The sequence below is a fragment of the Wyeomyia smithii genome, chromosome 1 (assembly GCF_029784165.1).
Source record: "Wyeomyia smithii strain HCP4-BCI-WySm-NY-G18 chromosome 1, ASM2978416v1, whole genome shotgun sequence".
Classification (NCBI taxonomy): domain Eukaryota; kingdom Metazoa; phylum Arthropoda; class Insecta; order Diptera; family Culicidae; genus Wyeomyia; species Wyeomyia smithii.
Genome location: NC_073694.1, coordinates 159,290,599 through 159,317,279, shown reverse-complemented (window position 1 = coordinate 159,317,279; position 26,681 = coordinate 159,290,599). Strand labels below are relative to the sequence as shown.

At 38.8% G+C, this 26,681-nt stretch overlaps 2 pseudogenes; one reads left to right on the top strand and one right to left on the bottom strand.

Moving 5' to 3' along the window:
• Positions 1-11,601: 11,601 nt before the first annotated feature.
• Positions 11,602-13,062, bottom strand: LOC129719099 (ornithine decarboxylase 1-like; annotated as a pseudogene).
• A 10,574-nt stretch (positions 13,063-23,636) lies between these two features.
• On the top strand, positions 23,637-25,137 carry LOC129719098 (ornithine decarboxylase-like; annotated as a pseudogene).
• The last annotated feature ends 1,544 nt before the right edge of the window (positions 25,138-26,681 follow it).

The window sequence follows — 26,681 nt, the reverse complement described above, 5'->3', positions numbered from 1 at the left end:
TTTACTGTTCTCAGTAATGCAATCATATCACCAACTTTCACGATCTCGCCATGGGTATACTGAAACTCTCGACGGGCAGTGCTTCGCTGTGCAGAGCATTTGTCTGCGCAGCATTAAATTTCCGTTTACGTGTAAATATATAGGAATTGGTTACCAAATCGCCTTTGGCTGGTACGAGTAACGTAACTGTCGTACCGGGTTGCAGCGAAATGATAGTCGACGGAAAATTGAAAACTAAAGGAAGTTTGCCTTTGATTGGAAATTTAATCCTTCTACACATGAGGCTCGAATGGTTGGCGTTGGTATGTACGTAGGTACGTACGTGTAACATAAGGTAATGATGAGACGTCTTTTCTCATGGTAGCATATTATACAATTGGTCGAGAGCTTTCCACCCCTTACTAGTCGCTGGTGTGGCATTGGATTGTAAAACTTGTGCTAATTGAAATTGTATATGCACTGCAATAAAGTTGAGGAAAAACAGTGTGAACGAATCACCAGTTGACTTTTTTCCACTTATTTTTTAATTGGAAAACTTTCTGTTCATGTGCGGAGATTTCGCAAAATTTCGTTCATGAAGTTCATACTTCATAAAACTTTGATAGTTTGGTGACATCGGTTATTTAGACAACTTTCGATGTCTTTTTGATGCGGGTCAATCACGCAAAATGAGCACCTGGGAATGAAATTTCCAAACGAGAACACTCTATTCGCAAGCAATAACAGGCAATATTTTTTTACCTTTGTTATACTAAACAAAGGTTATAAAATCGGTCGAAAAACGCAAAATAGATCCAAGGTCCAGAGGGCCGAACCGTATATACCATTCGACTCAGCTCGACAACTGAGCAATGTCTGTTCGTGTGTATGTGTGTGTGTATATGTGTGTGTGTGTGTATGTATGTATGTTGTCTGTATGTATGTGCCGCAAAATACCAACGCACCTTTCTTATAGAACGCAACATCCGATTTTGATGATCTTATATGCAAATGAAAGCTACTGTGGTCCCCCAGAATGCTACCGAGTGGATTTTTGATTAATGGCTTAGATTTTGAGATATTGATCAAAGAGTATTTTTTACGTAAAATATTTAACTTTTAAGGCAAAATGAATAGCATTGAGAGCCATGTGTTATACACCAATCGACTCAGATCGACGAACTGAACAATTTCTGTATGTATGTGTATGTGTGCTTGTATATATGTATGTGTAAATATGTTGTTTATATGTATAGTATATCAGAATCGATACAAAAAAATTACAAAATAAACGCGCATTTTACAGAACGCATTTTCCGATTTTGATGTTCGCATGCTCAAATGAACGCCCTGAGGCTCTTTAAAAGTCACACTAAGTGCGAATTTTTATTGGTAGCTTGTACTGTAGAAATTTGATCGAAGTATATATGGGATATTTTACTTTTTGGATAATTCATCTCTCTCTCCCTGCTCTCTCTTCTTTTCTATCCCTTTATTTCTTTTTTTTTTTGTATCGCTAGCTATTTCTCAAAAGAAAACAACAACCATCGAGAACTTTACATAATTTTTACACTCTTCGTAGTGCGTATTAACTGGTGTAAATAAATTACCCTTTAGCCTTTTTCTTAAAAATTTACTAGTGTGCGCAGGTGAAAAGTTACTTATCTCTATGACACTATGATACACTATGCTCATGTAAGATATATACATTGATATTGCGCGATATTGATATATATATGTGATATATATATATGTGCTGGTAGTTGTGCCATACTTCTCCGCACGCTACAGTAAGACTTATTTAAAACATGATGTGCTAACGGTACTAAGTCAAGAAGATTAGCGTCTGAAATTCTACTGTTTCGCAGGTGATGAGAAACGTTCCGAGTAATGATCGCTGCTGGATCCCAGCTGTGATGCTGATGAAAAAGTGGTTCTGATTATATTATTTCTGGTTTCCTGGGCAGCTACTTTTCTACAAATAATTACAATAGATTAAAGTATTGTAAAAACATACACGAACTAGGTATATGATATATCATCGAATATCGACTATATTTTACCTCAATGAAACTTCTCAAACTTGTTTGACTTAGTAAACTGAGTAGTTTCCGCGATCAAAAAAAATATTTAGACACAGAATTAGTTTTCTGAAAATGCGTAAAAGTTTTGGCATGCTTTTTCTGAAAATAATTCTAGGAACTAAGAACTCTTTACAAAAACACATATATTTTGCTCAAAAACTATATGAATAAAACTAAGTAAACTATTTTCATTCAGAATTAGAGTTGATTTTTCAATTTAAAAAAAAAAATATCCTTCAAAATAATTTATCCTTCCAAAAAATTTTTTAGCGTTACGCTAAACAAATTTTTAGAAGGATAAGTTAAAAAAAAATTCAATGTTTTTCAAAATATTTGTGATTCAATGATTTCATAAGATTCAGATAGACATTTCGTAACAGAAAGCTTGTGATGATTAACTTTCTTAATGCATCCCTTTTCAAGTTATTTTAATTTAAGTTTAGAAAAAAATTAAATACAAAATTTTACACTAGAACAGTTGAGTTTCCCTTGCAATTTCGTTTTGTTGGAGCTTTACCTTAATTCAAAACTTTTGATGCAAAGTCCAGGGTGAAGATATTTAAGACGAATTTTCACTTTAAATTTAGTTTTGGGAGCATTTTTTCAATTTTTATTTTTGACAGAATATTATTTTCCAACGATGCAATATGATTTGAAGAGTAATTTCATATCATAAAGCTCTCAGCGACTAACTTCCTAAATGCATCTATTTTTGAGATATTTCAAAATCAAGCTCGGAAAATTTGACCTTTTTGTGAGAATACGCCTTTCTAATGAGTTATTCGTGATTCTTCAACAATAGGCATGCGTGAGAATGTGTAACTTTTAATAGCTATGGTTTGCTAGGATTGAAAGCTTATGAATAGCACGTTCAGAAATGATACCCGAATGATTGCTATGCGATACGACTTTTTCCATCCTTGTATAACACAATTCATTCTTCGACAACAGAAAGATTCAGTGACGAATTAAGAAATTATGGTTACGTTCACGGTTGATGAACGGCTAGGCAGTGCGTATCAGTAATACATCCCATACTTGTTGACAAAAACAAGACCCCAGCGTGGTCCAAAGCATAATGCTTGTGATACGAATAACCAAGGGACGGTAGATGAGCTGGTGAGAACATGGTCGTATGCTTACAGGCAAAGGGGAGCTAATCTCTTTGGAGAACAGCTTGTCTAAGAGCTTATTCCCCATGTCAGGGGACAGCGTCTGATCCGGAGTGTACGTCCTCACCATGAAATGCGGTGTCTCGCCAGCTACATACGAGACGGCAGCTTCGTCGCAAGACTAGGCAACCGCAGCCCTAGTAACGCAGCATGCCGAACAATTAAAATACTACGAACAATCGGCAACGACCGAAATAAGGACGACGATTGGAAGCTCGGTACATGAAATTGTAGATCGCTGATCGTTTCAGGTGGCGACCGGATTCTACTGATTCAGCTTAGTACTCCGCCACTTCGACATCGTTTAGTTCCAGAATCTTTGCCGGAAAGGAGAAAAGGTTCGATGGAATTGTGACCTTAAGGCATAGTAATACTAGTGCGTGGTACCATTAACGCGATGGGTAGCGGCTTTATAGTGCTAACCAAAATAACCGTGCCCTCAGTGACGGTCGGTTCTTCTCAGACATGACCAGCATTCGCTTTAAGACTCCTAGGCTGCGCAGGAGTACGAGCAACAGTTCAAAGCAGTACTACCCCCACGGCAGAGAGGGAGGTCCGAACAGCAGAAACGACTGGTATGATGGGGAATGCGAGGCAGCGGTGAATAACAAGACTCGGACCTGGGTAAGTCAACTAGGGATAACAAGACTCAGTACAAATGGGTACCGAAAGACATTACCACGATTCGCAGACGAAAGAAGTGTCAGCAAGTCGATCGTAAACATGAGAAACTTGACCAGCTGTCTCGTGCCAGCAGTACGTGGAAGTTCTAGAAGAAGGTTAACCAGTCTCACAGAGGCTATGTACCGCAAATCGATATGTTCAACGATGCGGAGCTCAAGGATGCCAGCGAGGTGAAGTAGTGCTTCGATGGGCTGAAGAACAACAAAGCCACCAGTAAAGATGAACTGCTGAGCGAACTCTTTAACCATGGTAGGGATGCACAAGCTATAGCGCGCTATATGCACTGGCTCATTTCCAGAATTTGGGAGGAGCAAAAGCTGCTAGATCAACGGATGGAGGGAATCTTCTACCCTGTCTACAAAAAAGGTGACAAAGTGGAGCGCCGCAACGATCGCAGCATTTCGCTTATCGATGCAGCCTACAAAATACTTCTTCAACCAGGAGGTTTCCGGGCCAGTACCAAGCGGGCTTTACGGAAGCCCGAACCACAACGGACCAGATCTTTTTCCGTTCCGTTACATCTACACTTATTTCACGATGGCCCATGATACAGTCGATCAAGAACAGCTATGATCATGCACGACAACAGTTTCTCAGATAAAGTGACCTGATTGATCAAGACCACTATTGCGCATATGATGTACTACGTGCGTATTTCGAAAATGTTGTCGAGCGCCTCTGAATCGCGCAGGGGTTAAGACCTGTTTGTTGTTCAACATCGCATTTGAAGGTGTGGTCCGGACGGCAGGCATCGACACGAGGGGCACGGTTTTCACAAGGTCGGGCTTCTGGGCTTCGCGGATGACTTTGACGTAATTTTGCGACAGCGGAGGAAACCAATCCCCAACTGAAAGCCGAAGCCAGACGATTTGAACAGCAGATAAATGCGTCGAAGCAGTTCATGTTTTTGGGGTAACAGATGATCGCCGACAATAATACCAGCAATGAGATCCAAAGACGCATCCAGGCTGAAAATCGTGCCTATTTCTCACTCCGAAAGACACTTCGGTCTAATCGAGTGCAACGATGGAAGAAGTCTCAACTCAAGCTTTACGAAACCCTGCTAACGTTTGCGGTAAAAAATGGTCAAAAATTGCCGAGTTCTCATGGGTTTACCTTCACACGCACTGACGAAACTCCTCATGCATCATTAATCAACCCATGAATCAGCAAAAATAAATTGACAGCTCTATAAGTCGAACTCTATCCGTGATAGCGAATACAGTGAAGCTACTCAGTTCAGAATTGTGTGCATTCAAAGAACGGTAGCCTGTTGCGTCGAAAACGGACATCGTGCGGCAGTTCGTGGACACCGGATACGCCCGTTCCGGCATCTACAACATCTAGGCGCTATTGGACAATAATCAGAGCATCGTAAGAAAGCCCGGTTTTGAACGACCGACGACCCTGAGCGACGAGAAGCTTCAAAGGATGCTGAAGAGGAAGACCGAGGGAAAAGTGGCTACATCGCTGCGTGCGCTTGACCGGGAGGTCGGCGCAACCTGCCAAACAGTTAAAAAGAACCTGGCGAACATGGACATACATGTCAGGAAGCGGTAGTCCCGTCTACTGGTCTCGGAGCTGCAGGCAATGACGCAGTGCCAACGCCTGAATGAGATGGTCAAGTCGATTTCCCCAACAAATCATGACATGGCGGTGGTGATGGACGATAAGACCTGCCTCACCCTGGATGGCAACGACTGTCAGGGTGCGAAGCAAATGAGCACTGATGTGAATTTCATTTCACACACCGAGCGATCAATCAGCGATAAGGGGATGCGAGAGTCACTCTTCTTCTCTCGTTCGGGACTGGCCGTGAATGGGGAAATTTATAGTACGAAGTGCCTGCTGGAAGCTGCATCCTTCATCAAGAAATACCTTAAGGCCGAAGACGCGGTGTTTTGGCCGGATCTAGTGTCGGTCCATTACTCGAAGTAATCGGTGTAGGAGATGGAGCGGATGAACATCGATGTGGTACCCAAGTTGCAAGCTTGCCCAACGTCCTCAAGTTGCGTCCCATCGAGAATTCCTAGGCAAACGTGAAGCGTAAGATCTACTCCAACAATTTTGTTGCGAAAACTGAGAAGGAATTGATAAATAAAACTAAGAAAGAACCCAAATCGATGCCTACACGCATTTTTTCGTCCGCCATGGCGAATTTTCTGGTTAACTGCCGGAAGGCCGCTCGCAAGGGCGTAAATTTTGCAAGTAAGCATACATAATTATCTTCTATGTTTAATTTATCAAACTTAATCAGGGCTCTAAACTTTCGAAACAAAACAATGAAACTGATATCTCGCGCTGTCATTTCGATTCGAACAGTTTCATTTTCACTTGATTCCTTTCGGCAACTGTCATCGAATCACTTCTTCCTCTCTTTCCCGTCTGTTGTTCATCGGATCATTTCAAATGAAACTGATGACTATTTCAATTGACGGAGAGGGTGACGAAGAGAGAGAGATTCTTTCCTTTCCTTCAGTGTCTCAATTGAAATTAGTACTCGAAAGTGCTCGAATATGATGCAAAAGCTTTTCAATTAAAAACGACGGGTCAAAGTGTCACTATAACGGGATAGCTCCAAACGGCCGAAACACAAACGGCCGAATCTCAAACGGCCCAATTTCAAACGGCCGAATTATATCAATACTAACGAAAGGCCGAAATTTCGATCGGCCGATTCACGAAAGGCCGAGTTTTATTTTTATTTCACTTTTTTTTTTGTTGCAGCTATTTTATGTTGCATACTTTTTAAGCAACATCAAAAAATAGATAAAAAATTGAAAACTTGCCTTAAATGTGTAAAATAACTAGTTTTTTCGTTGAACATTCTGTTTGGAAACGATATCAATGCGGCTCTGCCGCATAATCGAGGGCAAGGAACCAAGGCGGCCCTAAGCACAACCAATCACGCCGTCGGAAGCAAGTAAGCATACATAATTATCATACATAATTTTTATCTAAAATGAATTTTCAATTTTTTTTTTAATCTATGAAACAATTAGGAAACGGAAACAAATAACAATGAAACAAAATTAATATTTTCGAAACCCCTTTTTGTATAAATTCTTAGAACTTTTCGCATGGGTGGTAACACTTTATCGAATCAAATAGCCAAAATTCTTCTCAAGCATTACGTATTTTATGGACGTTTTCTTACAAAATTTCAGCTCATATTTAAAATAAAGAAAAAAATTCCTGCTATAAATAATCGAACCTAAAATGATGTATAATCGAGTCCATATATCATCGAGTCTATATATAATAGGGTGGGGAATCGTTATATGGAAAAAACGAAACTTGATAGCAGAAAGCCAAAACCAAGTTTTTTTGTTTTATTTGGGGTTCCAAACAATCCTAAATTTATCGGAACTCGATTGGTTTTGTCTCCGCTTGGCGCATTGCATTTCAAATTTATATGGAGATTTGTATGGAAAAACCAACTTTTATGCATTTGCCATTCTAAAGTTCTCAAAATGGCTCAAACCAGAGGTTTAATAACTTCAAATGATAGGTTTTTTGATGCCTAACAATTTGGCTAAAGACACTAAAGAGCTAGGGTGTTCCAAAAAAATACTAGAGCTGTTCAAAGTTGAGTATGTCGAAATTTATGTTGCAAATCATTTTTTTTTGCCAACACTGCCAGTGTACCGGCGTCAGTCAGATTACCATCAGAAGTTACCGCTGAAACTCGTTGTAGTTTCTTTCTACGCCTAGAACATTTACCTAAATTTGTTTCCTTGATCCAGCTGAGGGTACAAACTCGTAACGGCAGGTTACTTCTGATGGGAATCCTACTGACACTGATACATTGGTAATGTTGGCAGAAAACAAGATTTTCATTTAAATCGACATACTCCAATTTTAACAGCTATAGCTCTTCTTAGGGACATTCTAGTTCTTCAATGTCCTCTGCAAATACAAATTTGAAATGAAATGCGCCAAGCGGAGACAAAACCAATCGACTTCAGGTAAGTTTAAGGTTTTTGGGGCCCCAAAAGGAACCAAAAAAACTTGGTTCTGGGAATTCGATCACTTTTCCCCGCCCTAATATATAATCGATTCTGACCTCTAAATAAGTACAGTGACGTTTCGATTATACCAAGATCAATTTCCTATTTATTTCATATTATTTTCGTGTGTATGTGTTTATATATGTTCATATGTGTGTGAATGTAAAGTTTTCAATATTAGTTATAGTTGTGCTGTTGGCTACCTAAAGTTTGTTATTTAGAGTGAAAAACAAAATGCACCAGAAATTATAAAAATCGTATAAATCTATTTCAACGAATAATAAGTTCGAATGAAAGAGGCTGGGTTTCACCGCTAGGTGGATAATTTCGGGTTTCATTCAAATCACCATTAATTATCAATGATTTTTCGGCCTTTCGAATGATTCGGCCTTTTGTGGTTCGGCCGTTTGATACATTCGGCCGTTTGTTATTTCGACCGTTTGAAATTCGGCCGTTTGTGATTCGGCCGTTCGTGTTTCGGCCGTTTGTAGGTAAACCCACTATAACCTGATAATCGTCAATTGAAAATGACTTTGTCGGGCTCTAAACTCAATTATCTGTGTTTGTTTTTTTTATCACCATCCGAAAAAAGTCCATTTTTACCGCATACGTTAAGACCGGTCCTTTATGAAATCGAGACAACAGCGCTTCTCGCAGAGGACCTGAAAGCCCTTGGAGTTTTCGAACGAAAGGTGCTGTGGACTATGAGCATGAACCATAGGCTGCATGCGTTGCTTGAAGAGAACCCCGGTGAGCCAGTCACGTCGTGAGGATACTGGACGTCAATCCTGTAAAATCGCTTCTCTACACTCAAACCATACCGGCACCAAAAATAGAAGGGCTTAGCGTGCACGATGGCTCGACCAGATCGAAGAAAACTTGAGGGTGATTAGACGCCTGGTAAACTGGCCAAACACAGCACTATGGGACACTTTCATACGAGCAAGCGGACAAAAATATAACACAGTGCAACAAAAATTGGCTTTTTTTCTGCCTTAGCTTCTATATATAATTTTTTTGTGTATTTTTATGCAAAATTAAATTTCCCCGAGTTTGAATATATTTCAACTTAAGGGGCAACAATGGCGCCATTTTAAATTTTTGAGAAACCGGTAATTTTTGTGGTTTTTTCGACGCCATTTTGTTTTGAGGCCAAATATCAAAATTCTAAGAGTTTGTCCACATATTAGCATCCTTCACCCATCTTTTGAAAAAAACAGATCTTAAATCAGACAAAAACTGAGCTCAAAACGGTGATTTTACGCATTTTGGCATAGTTTAAGTATATTTCACAAAGCAAAATAATTTCGATTATTTCTGAGCATTAATGGTAATTCGCTAATATCTTGAAGTGGTAGTCAAATTATATCTTATATTGAGTAAAAAAGTCTCAGAAATTGAATGGTAGGTGTCTGATCTACGTAAAATTCCCCGAAACTCTAAAAAAGGGGACCCAGCCCGGAAAATCCCGGGAGTAGAAAGATGCCGACCAACAAAGTTAAAAATAATGATTTTTTCTCATTTTCTCCTTTTTTATGCTTTATCTTCTTTTTTCCACCCATAATACCACACAACCAAACTTTTTTTTAAAGCCCAATCAATAGAGTATCTACGATTTTCTACTTGTTATTTTTAGCTCTGAACCTGTTATGCGTTTATTTGTAACGTAGGACTGACCAAAATTCATATTTTTCTCATCATTTTTGCAACAAACATAGCTTTTTTGTGGTTTTTCGAAAGCACGCTTAATGTAAAGAAGTTCCTGAGGATTACCTCAAAAACGATGAAAATTCACATGGGACTGTTATGCATTTCTAGACAGTAAAGTAAGGTTTTGTTCACGGATATAAGAAAAACAGATTTTGCGCGATTACAAATTACAAAAACGCTGCCCGTAACTCTGCGGAAAATATATGCTCACGTGAAAATTCTGCTCAACAATACAACGATATGTACTGTAAGGCATTTGTTCACATATAGGAATTATTGAATTGAAAAAACTAATTAAAAATATGTTAAAATTGCTTAAAATCCATATGAGCGCAGATGGCCTGTAACTTTTCGTAACTTAATACTCAACAACAACTACGTTATCAAATCGGAGCTATTAATGATGCTAATGATGATTAAAAACCTATCTTCACTGTCCGGCTATATTCGAAACTCTTCCTCAATTCACTTCAGCAGAACCTGTCTGTGTATCGATTGGACACGAAGAACCCAGAACACGATGATGGTCCGTCAGCAGTGAAGAACTGCGACATTCTCACTCGTACGGACGTTCTTCTCATCTTCCCGCCAACAAGGTGTTTTGATTCCTGGCTGCATCCGCGATACCGGAGCATGTTATTCATTCTGGCTTGATTATTATCGTATGCAACGAGAGCAACAGGTGGCAAAATTCAATATTTTTTCCCCTTTCGCTGTGTATATTTCACCGCGATGCTTGCAGCATTTGTGCATCCAAATGGATGGAGGACCCTGAGAAGGAGCAACAAATTTGATTTGCGAAATGTTGGCATTTTCGTCCCACGTGTGGCATTCTAAGAATCTCAAAATTGATGAATTGAGCAGTCGGGGCGGTATATCGGACACAACAGCGAACCTCTAAATCTACATCGTTCTCTCGCGTGTGCCGGCTGTTCGGATTAAAATCGTTTGATGCACCTGCTCCAGCGACGGTGACTGCAGCAGAAAAACAACAAATTAAGCTTCGAACTCTCTGTCGACTTTGCGATCGCCGGAAGCTAATGTTGCTTCCAGCTCTCGTGTATACAAACCCGAACGTAAACATAATTATTTTGGATTTTCATTAGAAGGACGTGCACCTGCCAGACTGGGAGTAGTTTTGAGTGAAAAAGTTGAAATTAAATGGATAGTTATTAGAACTTCTGCAGTGTGACGATAACATTGATTATTCGATTATAGGTACGGTACACTAGAAACATCATAAAAAACTTTCATCGTTTAATCTTCTGCTCATCACCGTTCAAGGTAAGTATGAGCAATTTCCCATGACGTATAGACCAGCTGTTGATTGATTAGGCAAGCGAAGAGGCAAACACAGACGAATGAGCGCGCACCATTCAAGACAGCAGAAAAATCACACACAAAAAAGAGCTGTCGAGATTTAAAGCTCTTCAGGAAACGGATAATAATACCGGTTACCTACCCGATGCTAAGCGGGTACGGTTGATTGGAGTTCAAGGAGATAGAAGAGAGAGCGAGAGACCGAATTGCATAATTTTCCCATGGCGCAATCTGCAATCGATCATATGCTAGGTGTGGGAGAGTTTCTTGTTTTGGAAACATATTTTGCAACAATCGATCGGCCGAATCAAAACCCGCAAGATAAGAGCTGAGAAAAATCCGGTGGGACCGAGAACGAGGATGAGTAAAGTTTTCGTTTTTTTTCGGGTTCACACGGAAGGGATAATCCTTGGTTGCGTTATACTGGTAAGAAGATAATTTGGTGTAAGGTTCCCAGTATGCTTTTTGGGTATCTTCTTGTGGTTACTCTACAAAATCACTCGAGTTTAGCCTTTCTAAATCTAGTTTTTACAATATTGTGGAACACTATTTTGTAAGCAAGGGGACAATAAAAACCTACAATTAATGATTAGGAAGCAATATATTTAAATACCATTTCTATTGTTTGCTTTGTGTTTCTAACAGACGATAACAAACACGTTTGCATACATATGAGATGAGTCTATTCGAATGACACGGCTTCCAATTTATAATTGAGCTGCAAAAATTCTGAATTAAGAACAAAATTATTCGGTTCAGTCGCTGATGCCAGCTGCTCCAGAAGATTCCTAAAATGACACACTATGGAAATATTGTCAGCTATTCACATTACCAATATTACCAGACACTTCTCCTTATAAAAATAACGGATTTTGGAATGCAAAATCCATTAAATCTACAAGAGTGAACTCTCGCATATGCGCCTTGGTTTTCGAAAACAACAAAATCTGAAACGTCTAGCTCCGGCAGTAGAATATCCTCGGCAAAGCAATCAATGCCATCACAAGATGGCCCGTATAAAAACGATCTGTGCTCCGGTCCGCACTCTTTGCGTTTTTTCCAAATCACCGGTTTAAGTGGCATTTTGCGATATTTCACACTGAAAAACGTACCGTAAATTCCGTCATTGAAGTAATAAAACACCTTTTCAATCTGTGCCGGGTTGTTCTCATCCCGAAACAACCTTTTACCGTGCACGGGAATCACAGAGGTGTGAGCAGCGGCACTGTAATACCTGCCGGGCTCCGCAATCACCGTCCACCTTTCATTGTCCGGGAAAAACTCCTCCAACGCTTGATTAATATGTGCCGCATAAAAGTCAACGTCTACCCCCTTGCTGCCGGCGAAACCGCCTCCCAAGTCGATCAACCGGAAAGAAAATCCTAAAGTGGTTGCGTAATCGGTTATCTCTCGTCCCGTTCGGATGGCTCCATGAAAGATCTCCGGATCCGAACAAGCAGCTCCAACGTTAAAACACCAACCGATTACATTAATTCCAAGTTCTTTTGCCAAATCAAGCAGCTGACGAGCTTCCGTTCCAGGTTCGCAACCAAATTTGACATTATAATTCGTCTTTACCCTGCTAGATTCGTACTGGAAACGAATCAATACTCTAAAAATCATATCAATAAATTCTCTAATATTCATCTAAATAAACACAATCAACTTCACTCTGCCTCGGGATAGTACTGATGAATCTTCCGCAGTTCCGTGTCACTGTCAGAAACGGTTCGCACCCGCTTTAGCAAACTGCAGCGCTTCGATGGTCTTCGCTGGCTGACCAAACATAATCCGCTCGCGATCGATCCCTAGACCTAAAACCCGCTGGATCTCAGCCTTCGAGGCACAGTCGAAACCACAGCCTAGCAAAGCGGTCACTTCGAGCATCGCCGCTTCGTCGTTACTCTTCAGGGCATAAAACGGTCGAACCCGCGGCAGATGTCGCAGCCAGTCATAGTGCCGTTTCACGACCGCGTCCAACTCGACCAGATGCAGTGGTTCTTCACGCGGTCCCAACGCAACCAGCCGATCAATCAATTCCCTAGAAGCCACGGAATCATCTACAACCTCTAACCGACCCTCGAGCACACTTAACACATCCATGTTAAGCCACTGGTTCAATGAAACTACTATCTCTATCTCATCCTCGGTGTGACAGGCATCCAAAAAAAAAAAATGCGCGCCACTGATTAGATAAGTGCTTTATGCTGCTCGTGTTGCCTTACGCACTTGCGAGTGCGAGTTGATTAAGCTTTGAACCAGCGGCGCACATGGTTAATTTGGCCAATTTACGACTTAAAATGGCAACCGCAAACGATTGGCAGTTCAACATGTTTTTGTACTGTGGAATTTTGCTGAAATGAATTTCGTTTGATGAATTACACATATTTGAGAATTTTTGGCACAAAACACAACAATATGTGAGGATAGCACAGCATAGCATTTTTGAAAACACAAATATATAAATAAATACACAAAAACGCATAGCTCTGCGCATTTAGTAATTGTGGTTTTTTTTTCTCTGTGTGGACTCATCACTGCGACCAGAGACATTTTGATCTATTGTGATATTGCCCAGGTGTTTTCTGTACTCCGCACTTCATATTATTGGCAGTATCACTATTGAAGTGAATGATACGCTTTTTTATTTTTTTTTTCATTTATATCCGTGCTTGTGTGTGAGAGTTTACCCTTACATTTCAAGCTTACTGCTCTTCTATACCGAGCCTTTTTTCTATCCTACCAATATTGCCAAATTACAATTGCCTGAACTGAGGCTACACCTAACGTTCCTCTCTGGCCAGGTTTATTCTAAGAGGGACTTATTATGTCAAGAGGAAGGAGTCTTAATTGTGGTTACTGCACTCAGTAACTGCAAACCATCATCTCGATCGTTACTATCCTGAATGTTGCCAAGTGCTGCACCAGTAAGTCTAATAGCAGAATCAAATTACGCCTGCCAATACTAAACAGGAAAGGGCCGTGCTTCGTTTGGTGGAGATGTTTCTCACTTGACCCCTCGGTTGGACCTATTCATTAGAACTGTGTTTGTAAGTCGTGGTGGTGTCATTGGATGGGCACTATGTTATACAATGTGTGCAACTCTTCAGCTGTACAGTGAGTGAGCTGCCGGTTCTCCGTTGAGTACCCCTCAAGAGCTAGCCCCTTTCATCAAATTCAAATTCCGAAGTCGACATGAGAAACGGATTCGGTTGCCAGCGGTAACGATGATGGTGCCGGCAAATGGGCACCCCAAGGTTACACTGTGCCATATGGCCGTGATGCTGTGGGTCGGTTTTGATGGGCACCCGCTCAGAATGCCTGTCAAAACCGCACTGAATGCCGAATGTTGTTGGACAAGTTTTAGGATGGATGATCGTTTATGGTTTGCGGTGCTGTTTTTTCCGTTTTCGGATGCTGGTTTTTAGCGGATAGATGATTCAATTCGTTTGCCAATCAATGTGGCACCAAATTAGAATTGAGAAAAAAACGCAAATGACGCGACAAGGCTCAAGCGCTAAAACATCGCTAGCCATCAAACTGACTTTTGGTGCGTGTCCTTCATTTTTAATTCATCGAAGTGGACATCTCTTGTGAACTCCGTGAAGCCACTTCGCTGTCGTAAACAACAATTGAAAAATCACTTATCAAGCCAGTGTCCTAGGTAAATATTTACTCCGGAAAGTGACGAACACAAACAGGCGCCTCCTAGAGATGGATCAAACTTCCACCATAGGGATGAGCAGCCTAAAAGTCGGCTCTGAATGGGCAAACAAGGCGGACGAATATATTTATCACATTGAGTAAATAAACAGCAAAACCATCATCGTGTTCCTTTTCACAATCCCAGCCCAGGTATGCATCATCCCAAATATGGCCCGCAAGACGCCACACAGGTAGGTAACATAATAATGCCCGACATACACACAGGGTCAAGAGCAGGTCCTGATCTTTCCCGGCGCTGGCTGGGAGGTCTCGTGGTCTGGGTTTATTTGCAAACAGTAAAATTTTGTCTAGTTTTTTTTACCATGACCTTCTTTATCTTCTCGGTTGTCAAACGAAATGGTACTCAAATTTCCTGACTGAGAAACCTTTCTAATTGCATTCGCTCAGACTGAAAATCAATGTAAATAAATCAAAATGTTTTGTCAATTTTCTAGGCGAGTTTGAAATTTTATTTGGTGGTCTGAAAAAGCGTATCAAGATCAGGGTTGATATTTGTTGACACTCTTGAGTGAAAGTGAAAAAAAGCATCCATAAACGTTATTTTTTTACAATCCTTTCAGAGTTCTCCCTTCCCGCTTTTTGCATGCAAGTGAACTGTCAAAACACCTCATTATATTTCATGCGATGAAAGCAAGACAACAAAATCAGTTTATCAGTTAACGAAGATTGTCAAGGCATTGGTCAGTTTCAGTGAAAAGTGTTTCGGTAAGGTTCATTTTGGTTGAGTGGACTGTTTGTTTTTCTTTTTCGCTTTGAAGTGAAGATCATTTGGTTGGATTTGTCGTCAAATTTTATTTCGTAACCGTGAACGATGCGCGCGATCTATTTCAACTGAGTATAACAGCACGTTACTAGGACGAAAATCTAGTGTATCTGAAAGAGTGCTGCGATCATTGGAAGGGACAATTGTGAATGATTGGCTGTAATTTTCGAAGAATTTTGATGGGGAAAATGACTTTTATCAGCACTGATCAAGATACATGCGTGAATAACACAAAACAAATATCGAAATTTATTTTGATAAATCAAAGAACCATGGCCGCTTGGGTTTATTAGAATATTAGAAGTATGTACAAGAGATGGAAAAAGTATCTTTTAGCATACTAGCTTGAGGTAAAAAAAACTAAAATAATACAATCCAAATACAAAATCATAATAATACAATACAAAGGTTTCACGATTTTACTAGAAAACCATTTTATGTTTTTATATATTTTAGAAATAAAGGTATGTTTTGTTCTGTAGCAAGCATGTATATACGTTAGCTTGTTGCTGGAATAATGTAAGCTAAGACCAACCTTCAATACAAAACTCAATATTCTTGACCGTAACAAATAAAAGTTTTAAAAGTAGTGTTTTGCCTTATTTTATTGTTATGCGTAGCGTGATACTTCACTTATCATTGTAATTCCATAGATCAGCAGTGAAAAATGATTAAAAGTTTCAAGGTCGAGTTTCCACGGACAAGGACTCAATCACGTACAAGAGCTCACCAACACCAACTGCCCGCTATGATTTACTCCATAACAGTGGCAAAAATTAACAGCATCTTCCCGTCCCAATAGTTAAACTAACGTTTGCTTTCATGAACGAAGACTATTTTGATATCTCGAAGGCAAAACTTCGAAGTTTGAAAAACTTCGTAACAGCCTTCTTTATCCGACAACTAGCTGACCCGACAAACTTCATCCCGCCCATTTTTGACTTTATTTAAATAATTTAAAACATTTCAAATTGATTAATTCCTTGCGATTTGTTTAAGGTCTGCAAATGCATGACGAGTCGTCCATTGGATATGTACTAAGTCAAAAGTCCATCGTTTGGTTATATCGGAATAACAATATCCTCGACTTTTGGCCTCTGTACATCACCTCGATTCTGGAAATATTCATATTGGGTGGTATTTGGTCATCTTCAGCAGTTTTTCTGGCATCTGAGCATCAATTCGATTCCGGAAATATCAATATTGCCAGTTATTTTGGCTGTTTTACAGAAACCGAAAGTGGTAATCTTTGAATTCAAAATGGTGTCCATAGTCAATGCCTTATTGCTTTGCTTCATCTCGATTACGTAAATATCCATATTGATCTTGTGGCTTCAGTGCATTATTAAGAATCCAGCAATACCCATATTGAGTGGTACTTGGTCACTTTACGCTATTTTTCAGAAACTAGACCTTGGATTCCGAAATGGCATTTTGGGTCAATTTTTGACCTCTGTGCGTCATTCTGAAACCATATTTGGTGGTAACCGGTCATGTTCGGATGTTTCCCAGAAACCGGAAGCTTCCATTTCAAATTTAAAAATGGCATCTGAAGTCGATTTTTGGATACTGTGCATCATCCCGATTATTTTTACCTGTTTTTGGAAAAAAAACTCGTTGAAACATAGGTTTAGTTTGTATGAGAGACCTTCTCCTCTTCCAGCGTACGGAGGAGTGCCAAACCACCAGAAATTTATGTTTAATTTGTATAGGAGCTCTGCCATCCAGGAGAATCACCAGAAAAATATTTCTTGCTCCCGAAAAGCTCCACATGCCAAGTTTGATTCCATTCACTTGATTGGTTCTTGAGTTGTGAGAAGATTTGAGTTTCATTTGTATGAGAGTCTCCTCGACCAGAAGGGAGAGGGGAGTCGAACCACCATAACAAATTTTCTTGCTCCCAAAAACCACAGCATTTCAAATTTGGTTCCATTTACTTGATTATTTCTGAAGATGTGCATAGATATGTGTTTCATTTGTATGGAACCCTTTCTTTACGAAAGAGAGAGGCATGTCGAGCCAAAATGTACATATTTTTTATTCCTTAAACATTCATCTCCCAAATTTGGTTCCATTTACTTGGTTAGTTCTTGAGATGTGCAGAAATCTTTGTTTCCTTGTATGGGACCCCTCTTTCCCAGAACGGGGAGGGGTGTCGAACTATTATGGACATATTTGTTACCCCCAAAACACTCCCCTGGTTCCATTTACTTAGTTTGTTCTTGAGATGGACAGAAATTTGTGTTTCATATGTATTAGACTGGACACAGTTATATGGAAAAAAGCGATGGTGTTATTTCTTCGTTCCCGTCTGTGTCGATCAGATCGATCGGTGGAACTATATTTTTGCGCTCGATTTTCAAAGTTCCCATACGATTTTATATGGGAAAATCTACTTTTTCAGAAGTTATCCCCTAGAGGTGTCCAGTTTGCTCCTAAAAATATACCGATACATGACAATTGTAGGACATTTTCTTGGGAAAAACTTCGATGCTTCGATGCTTGTAAAAAAAGTTATTTCCCTCAAACAGATTGAATATCGGATAAACGGCTCACCATTGTATTTTTCTAGCAATACTGCTGCAGCATGCTGGTGTTGCAAATTCAACCATGTGATAAGAAATGATATCGCGTAAAATTTATCTTAGCTTCTTCGAAGATACTATGAACAAAAATCACACTTTCAAGCTTAATTCCACGCGAAATTATTTCTTATTCTTAAGCAAGTTTGCAACAGCAGCATACTGTAGCAGTGTTGCTAGAAAAATTCAATGGTGAGCCGTTCGTCAGACATGCAATCAGTCCCACCCTAATATGTCACTTTCTCCATTGTTAATTTTTTTTTCTGTGATTCGATTATTCTGAAAATTAGGAGAGAGGAGAGGAAGCTCGCCGTGTGTAGACGCTTTGTTTATCGTGTCCTTAATAATCGCGTTTAAGGTGCATAGTGCAAAAAAATTTAAAATTCGTGTGATAGTTGTAGTTGAGGATATTCCTTGTTTATTACAGTGTGTTTGAAGTGAATTATGAGTGAAGGGACTCAGAAAGTAGAATTTTAGAATTAGATATAACTTGAATTAGAATTAGAATTAGAAGAATATTTTATACAGTTTATCACTCTGCAAATGGCTGTCCTAATAGCGCAGTGTTGTGTTGGTGAACGCGTTTAGCGTTCGTGTTCATGCGAAGAGTGTATCGTGTCTAAAGTTCATCGCAGTGAAACCTCTTCTCCAGTGTTACGCTGTACATATGCTTGTCGCCGATGGTAAGTTCTGCTGAGCGCAGCGTTGCCAGGTAAATTTTTTAAAAATCTGGAAAAAGTAAAAATAAAATCTGGCAGCCATTTTGTGAGGCAAAAGGTAATTTTTCGAATAAAACTCTTAGAATACCCAACATTTGACGTGACAAAATTGCAAAATTTGGCTTCAAATTTGAAATGATGACCTTTATGCGAAACAGAGAAAATAAAATCTGGATAAAATCTGGATCATTTATGAAAAATCTGGATAATTAAGCATCAAATCTGTCCACCTGGGTACGTGTTCCAAAATCTGGATAATCCTGATCAATCTGGATACCTGGCAACGCTGGCTGAGCGGCAGAAGCCGAGAGAGCGACAACTGTAATCATGGAAACGGTTCGTTTGTGCTCGCTCGAGGCGAGCTCGGCGGCATGCTTGACTCACTGACTGCTGCTTCGGTGTCTAAGATAAGTGCATATGTTTACAGACATGTTTATTTAAACTGCTAATGGCTTTCACCGACATGAATCAAATACTTATATTCTGGTATCCGCATGTGTGTTGTATCCCACGATTTCTTAGGCTGATTGTGTTTTTCAGGCTAGACGGCGCAAAGCGCAGCGTTTTTATATATTTTCTCATTGTTCATATTCATATTTCTTACCTGAGAAAAGACGCGTACCGCACAACTTGTTTGTCTGTTTCGCGATATTTTTAATTGTTAAAATGTTTTGAAATTTTTAACTTAAAATTTGTCCGGTCACTTCGTTTCAATATGCATTGTTTTTAATTTGTTCTTCATGACCTCTCTGGCTTTTAAGTGATTATTTTTAGCTCCAAGCTAAGTTTTTGCTATATACACTATTAATTTAGGACGTTTCGGTTTAGGTGTGTTTGTCCCTTTTTTTTTTAATTTAGCTTTGGATGCGTGGAACTTTGCCATTTTTATCTTTTATTAGGTATTTTTTTGCGTTAACGATTGATATTAACGGCGAATATTCGTATAGTTTAACACATGAGCAGGCTGGGCGTTTAAAAATAATTTACTTTTTACAACTCGCATTCGAATATAAGTCACATGTCAAATGTGATGAAGACAGTAACTGGATACCGCATAGTGGCCGCTTTAAACTAGGTCATCGCGATATACATTAATTGTTCACAGTATTGTTTTTAATTATTAAATATATCAACTTCATTGATTCTAAAATAACAAAAAAAGATAGATAGGTTTTGTTTTTAGTACAGTGATCAATCGTTTGAGGTCGGTTCGCGGTGGCTGGTCATCTGGAGATTCGTATCGCATAGCTTACTCTCACAGGGCATAAAATCGGTGCCTGCAAATCAGCTCGTTGATTCGCGCTTAGCTGTTGTATCTGAAGATTTTTTATTTGGTTCAAAAAATTATTTCTCTCGCGCGGGATTAGAAAATATCTGATCGTGTTGCCTACCACGGCGAATCCTGATCTTTCCTACTCCATCATACTAACACAAATACCCTTCCTGTGACATCCGTAGAGATGCAGAGGTGAACTCGGTCTCATAACAACGTTTGTCGAACTAACAATCCTCTAACTATGTCTCCCCAACGACTGTAAGGACGTGGCCGGCGCCACGAAATGCCTATTTTTCTTGATCCGTTTTTTTAGAGAATTGTTTTAAATATTTTAGGATGGATTTTGGGTTGAATTCGAAATTCATTCTTTTCCAGTTTTCCGGGCCTTTCGAATTAATTTCAGTTGTTTCAAGCAACATCTACGAGTGTTTTTATGCATTCTAAATCAAATTTGATATACCGTAAGTCGGAGTGATCTTGTGCCATACAAACCCATTGTTCATTAGCCATCCCATGGCGATCATAACACCAATCTTTCTTGAATAAGTTTCTTCGAATTAGAATTAGATGGTTAGATGGCACAAACTCACTCCCACCAAGGCTGTAGTTTTTTCTTGAGCTTGATATTTTTTCTGGTTTATAGTTGTTTATTGAAGGTTATTTGATACTGATTTGAGATCAATTTTTAAGAAGTTTTTTTTGTTGAAAAGTTTTTTTTCCAATTTGGAACTAATTTCAGTTGTGGCCTTCCCGATGTTTTTTTTTGCTTTCGTAAGGGGTCGTCCACATTCCACGTGGACAACTTATGGGGGGAGGGTTTAGGAAGTAAGCAAATGTCCACGTTTTTTGTTCTTCAAATGGAAATCTACTTAAAAAAACATATCGGGTCATAATGAAAATTCTATAGATATTCTGGTTTTTAGAGTCGTTGTCAACTATATTTGATATAAATTTAAAATCATGCTATTTGTGAGCTAGATTTGAGATAAATTTAAAATGTATTTATTATGTCATAGTTTTATTTTTATTTCATCAATTTTTTTTTTTTTTTTGAAATGATTCTTCAAACATGTTGAGCGTATTTTGAGAATCTTACAAGAATCTTGTTAGCAGAGGTGCAGTATGGTTTTAGACTAATTTAAATCATTTTTAAAACTTTGTTTTAATTCTTTGAGGCATTTTCTACTAAGCTGTAAGTTAAATTTGGATTCAATTTTGTCGTTAGTCTCATCCATCTATGGAACCACAATAGGAGTCAATTTTTGCTTTGACCTTTTTTTTATTTAGAAGAGTCCTCGAACCAAAAGACTGAATTTGAATCACTTTTTTCCCCTACCTCTCGTTAGAATTACCTACTTTATTATTTTGAATCAATTTTCAATTTCTTTTGCAGCACCCAATATGTAATCAAAAATTAAAATGATATTTTTGATTTCAGCTTAAACTTTTGTATGCTTTCATTCTACATTTTAAAGATGCTTATGATGTTAGTTTGAGATAAATTTTTGATAGTAGCTTTCGACCTTTTCCTAATGTTCAATTTATAGTATTTTCCTGTTTTCCCGAGAACTTGTTGAACTGAAATTGAAGTTATATTTTTCTACTTTCTGTTTTGAGTGGTCTCAGTCAGTTTGCTTTTCGGAGCGTTTTCATGCATTTTGAGTTAAGTATGGAGTAAATGTTAATTTTTTTTATTCTTTTCTAACTTGTGAGACAGTTTTTATCTTTCCAGTTTCTACAAAGGCTTTCAACCATATTAACTTACTGTTGAGTCCTTTTTGTTTTTGATCTTTTTTTTATTTTTTCGAGCGGTTTACAACTTTATTATAATTTAATTTGCGTTTTGGTCATATAATAATTTCATGAATGTTGTGCTATGTTTGACTATTTTCTATTTGAGCTCCAATTTTGTTTTATTAGAAGTCATTTTAAAGTAGTCTTCGGAATCTACTGTTTTGTTTTTCTCACGTTCACAAGTGTTTTCAATCATTCCATTTATAGTCTAAATGTTTTTAAGCTGAATCTGAATATATGTTCGTTATTCTTTTGCTGTCATTTTTTGTGTTTGATCACTAAATAAACCACAGAAATAAACGTTTTTCAATTTTTCATTGTAAAAAACTGTTCACGTTGACAAATAGAGGGGGGGGGGGGTGATTTTATCAATGTCCACGCTTGTCCACAAGGGGGGATAGGGGGCTGAAAATTCAAATTTATTTTACAGTGTCTATATTTTTTGAAAGGACAAAATTACTATCAATAACTTTGTCAAAGACAATAAACCGATAAACTGAACCCATTTGACGCAAATAAATTTTTTATTATGGTTTGCTAATATTTGCTACCCGCCGAGATATCTACTTCACAAAGTCATGTATTTTTTTTCAAATTTTGTGTAATATTTTCACTTAAGTACTTCAAAAACTTCTTTACTCGGAAGAAAACGACGTAATTATTCAATTTTTATCGAGAAAAAATTTGTAAGAAATTAATTCGAGTGAACTCATAAAATTATCACAATGAAACGTGAGTTTCAGACAAAATTTATAAACACTCGTAGATCTCTGAAACTTGAAGAGTTAGAAATTTTGAATATTCTGTAAAGTTTCATGAAATTTTGAGATCTACAACTTTGTCGAATACCGCAAAGCTCTAGTGCGTAAGGGAAAGAAGTTAGCATCGCAACGCCACCTTTGCGGCTAATTCCGAACTAGTTCAAACATCCAAAATGAAGCCCTAACTATACCAAAAAAACTTCGTAGGAGTTCGAAAACCGATTAGTCAAACCCTGAGAGCACTATTAATTTCGCTCCGCTAGATTCCATTCCTGGCCCAGTGTGCATTGCAAGTGACCAGTTTTACCTATTGTTACCCAGTTTATAATCATCTATTTGTGTCAAGAAATAAGCATACCGTGTTTGGTGGAGAACGGTTCAAACGTTTCAGAGTTATGGTGAAACCAACATGTTTATGTACGATTTTGTCACTGACATAATGCATTGCTGATTTTTAGATTTATTTCACAATGATCCAAGAAAACAATTTTGCAACACAGGTTTGTTTACCAACAAAAGCTTTCGCTAGTCATGATGATTTTCATGTTATCAGTATCAATAATAAAAGTCACACGACATTATGTTTTAGCACGACTAACAGACGTAACACTTGAACCTAGCTCCATCGCCACAAAAAAACGTTCATTTCAGATTTTCAATCGAATAACAGTCATCGCGCGAAAACGTCGTCTGGGGCACTGTCATGCAATCTCATACATATTTTGTAGTTCCCCATTTGACACATGCAGTAACGCTAGCGCTGATGTCGAAATACATGACGCAGCGCGAACTCGACAGCAGATGGTGCTAGTGTTACTATCGTAAAGTACTGGCATCATCCAAACGATGATTTTATTAAAAATTTGTTCGACGTGTTATGTCTGTTAGTCTGTGATTTTAGTTTAAAAAATTCGAAAACACTAATACAATCATCTATCATACAGTTGTCAGTCAACAGGCCAGGATTAAACTTTTGCAACAGCCAATATGTAATGCTAACTCATTAACACAAGTTAACCGTTTCTAATCTAATCAGCGAGTGTATATAAACGAACAACCACTCCACGAGTTTACCAAGAACTTTTCAATACCATGGACGTTCTGAACGCACTCGCTAACCGTGTAGAGATTGTGAACGATTCGGTTTCCTCGGAAGCGCTAGTCGACCGACTGGTGGCACTCGGACCCCGCGAGGAACCACTCCATCTGGTTGAGCTGAATACAGTTGTCAAACGGCACTACAACTGGGTACGCAATCTGCCGAGAGTACGTCCGTTTTACGCTATCAAGAGTAACGACGATGCGCCGATCGTGGAAACGACCGTTCTGCTGGGATGCGGATTTGATTGTGCCTCGAAGGCGGAGGTTCAACGCATGCTGGAATTGGGAGTCGGCTCCGAACGGATCATTTTCGCTCAACCAGCTAAGACCATCGAATCGTTGAAATTTGCCAGTAAAGTGGGAGTTCGGACCGTTTTCGACAGTGATACGGAGCTTAGAAAAATTCATCAATATTACCCCGAAGCGGAGTAAATTACAGATGTGTTACACTTTTTAACTTAATAAAATGAAAAAAATAATATTTTCAGGGTACTCATTCGGTATCGGTTCGATTCGCGAAAAGCAAAGGTAAACCTTGGTGTAAAATTTGGTTGTGATCCGCACAAGGAAGCTCGCGAACTGTTGGACCTAGCGAAGGAGCTCGGCATCAATGTAGTCGGCTGGTGCTTCAACGTTGGATCCGCGTGTTCGGATGTGGAAATTTTCTACGAAGCTATTCAAATGGGCCGTGAAATTACCGATTATGCCAAATCCATTGGATTCAACTTCTGGTTGATCGATCTGGGGGGAGGATTCAATGGAGACAAATCGGCAGACATTGAAATATACGCGGTGCACATCAACCGTGCCCTGGACGAATTCTTTCCCGAGGGTCAAGGATGGACCGTGATTGCAGAGCCAGGCAGATTTTACTGCGCCGCGGCTTGTACCGCTGTTATTCCTGTCCATGGCAAGCGGGTATTCCGCGATGTGAACAACCCCACGCAAATAGTACATTCTACAGTGCAAAGTATCGCAACATGCCTGTGAAGCCGGTGCTTTGGAAGAGCAGCAAAAATTTTGGACCAGAGCACAAAACATTCCTGTACGGGCCCACCTGCGACGGAAGTGACTGCTTCGCGGAGAATATTCTACTGCCGGAATTAAATGTTTCCGATTTTGTGGTGTTCGAAAATCAAGGCGCATACGCGAGGGTTAATTCTTGCCGATTCAATGGGTTTTGTTTTCCCAAGTCGATGGTTTTTGTGAGCCGCAGCGTATGGTAAGGGTGGTGATGGCCTTTTAACCTCTTAAATGCATTTACAGTTTTTAATTTTAGGACTCTTTTGAATAAAGCAGCAACACTGAAAGCACCGGCTGAAATCATTCTAGCATCACAGATTTTGCAGCAAAAGTATAAACTAAAAGCATTAGAGTATAAATAGTTTTTGGACGGGTCAATTTAACAATCATTTTGTGCCTAATATTAAACATAGGAAAACAATAAAAAATAAAAACTTTTTATGACGAAAAATACGAACATCAGAGCTATGATTTTATTCTTTGTTTTTGATATTTTTATTTTTTGTGTTACTTCTGGGTCTGTGACAGTCTGTGCTTGGTTGAAATCAGCTGACCTATTGCTAGAAATAATTTCATTGATTAATTTTTCAGATGGTTTGGACTTGTTCCAAAGGGATTGTATGTTGTCAACCAGCATTGAAAACAAATTTAAAATTTTATAAAAATGGTAATGTTTGCGAAAAACATTTAACAAAATGCGTTCAAGGCCATTACGATTTGAGCTTTGCTAATTGAGATTTATGTGTGTAGATATACTATTTTGAATAATGGAAATTTAATTTGGGATTGAGATTTAGTAATTTGATATAACTCTATCTACACAAAAGTTAAGATGTGTATGTTCCATTATAACCGATTTTCACCAAACTTAGTATTAGTGTTCCATATGCAAAAAAGTGATCATAGACGGATGAGAATGCGGAATGCAGTCACAATTAGTAACAGTTACGGTAACAGGCTAAAATAAGATGTTTTTACACAGTTACATTTTTACACGCTTATCTACACGATTTTTTACGAAGATTTTTCCAAATCACTAGGTTTTTGCGTCGTTCTTTTAAATACGTGGTTTTTTACAAGGTTTTTTTGTGATTGATAGGGGTTCATGGAATTTTGAACTTAAGATAACTTTTCTTATTCTCTTCGTATTTAGACTTTTGATCAGTTAGAGGTTTAAAATTTATAATATATAAATTTAACATTCCAACAAGAATCGTTGCAATCCCCGATTACAACGATTAGTTCACTTCATAGTCAGTAATATAGGTTAAGGTTGGGTTAAGGTTTTATTTTTAATTCATTTTTTGTGTGACAAGTGGGTTTACAATTATTCTACAATTAGATTGAATTAACTACGAAAGCAATTACAATCTATTATTGAAAAAATTTAAAATATATGTAATAGTGTTGATATGTCACCGTTTGTGGCAGAACTCAAAATAAATTCTTTGTAAATATTAGTAAAAAATTAATTCACCACAAAACATCTCTAACCTCATTAAAATAAATAACAATTTCACATTTGCAATTTGCACAAAATCGTTACCTTTTTTCTAACTTTACAGTCCTACACTCTAGAGAAATGGTGTCTTCAGCAAAGTTGTATCGTCTTCTTCCTACCGGATTCGAGCAAACACCATCTTCGCAGGGTAATCGTTCGGCATTCTTGCAACATGCCCTGCCCAGCGTATCCGTCCGGCTTTGGCTACCTTTGGAATTCTGGGTTCACCGTAGAGTTGCGCGAGCTCAAGGTTCATCCTTTACCTCCATAATCCATTCTCCTGCCCCAATATCGTACTTAGTACCCGTCGTTCGAATACTCCGAGCACTCGCAGGTCCTCGAGCATTGTTCACGTTTCATGCCCATAGATAACAACCGGTCCTATGAGCGTTTCGTACAGGTTGCACTTCGTACCAGGGCTTAGTCTTTTCGACCGCATGTTAGGCCCGACTTCCGCTGATAATACGCCTCCGAGT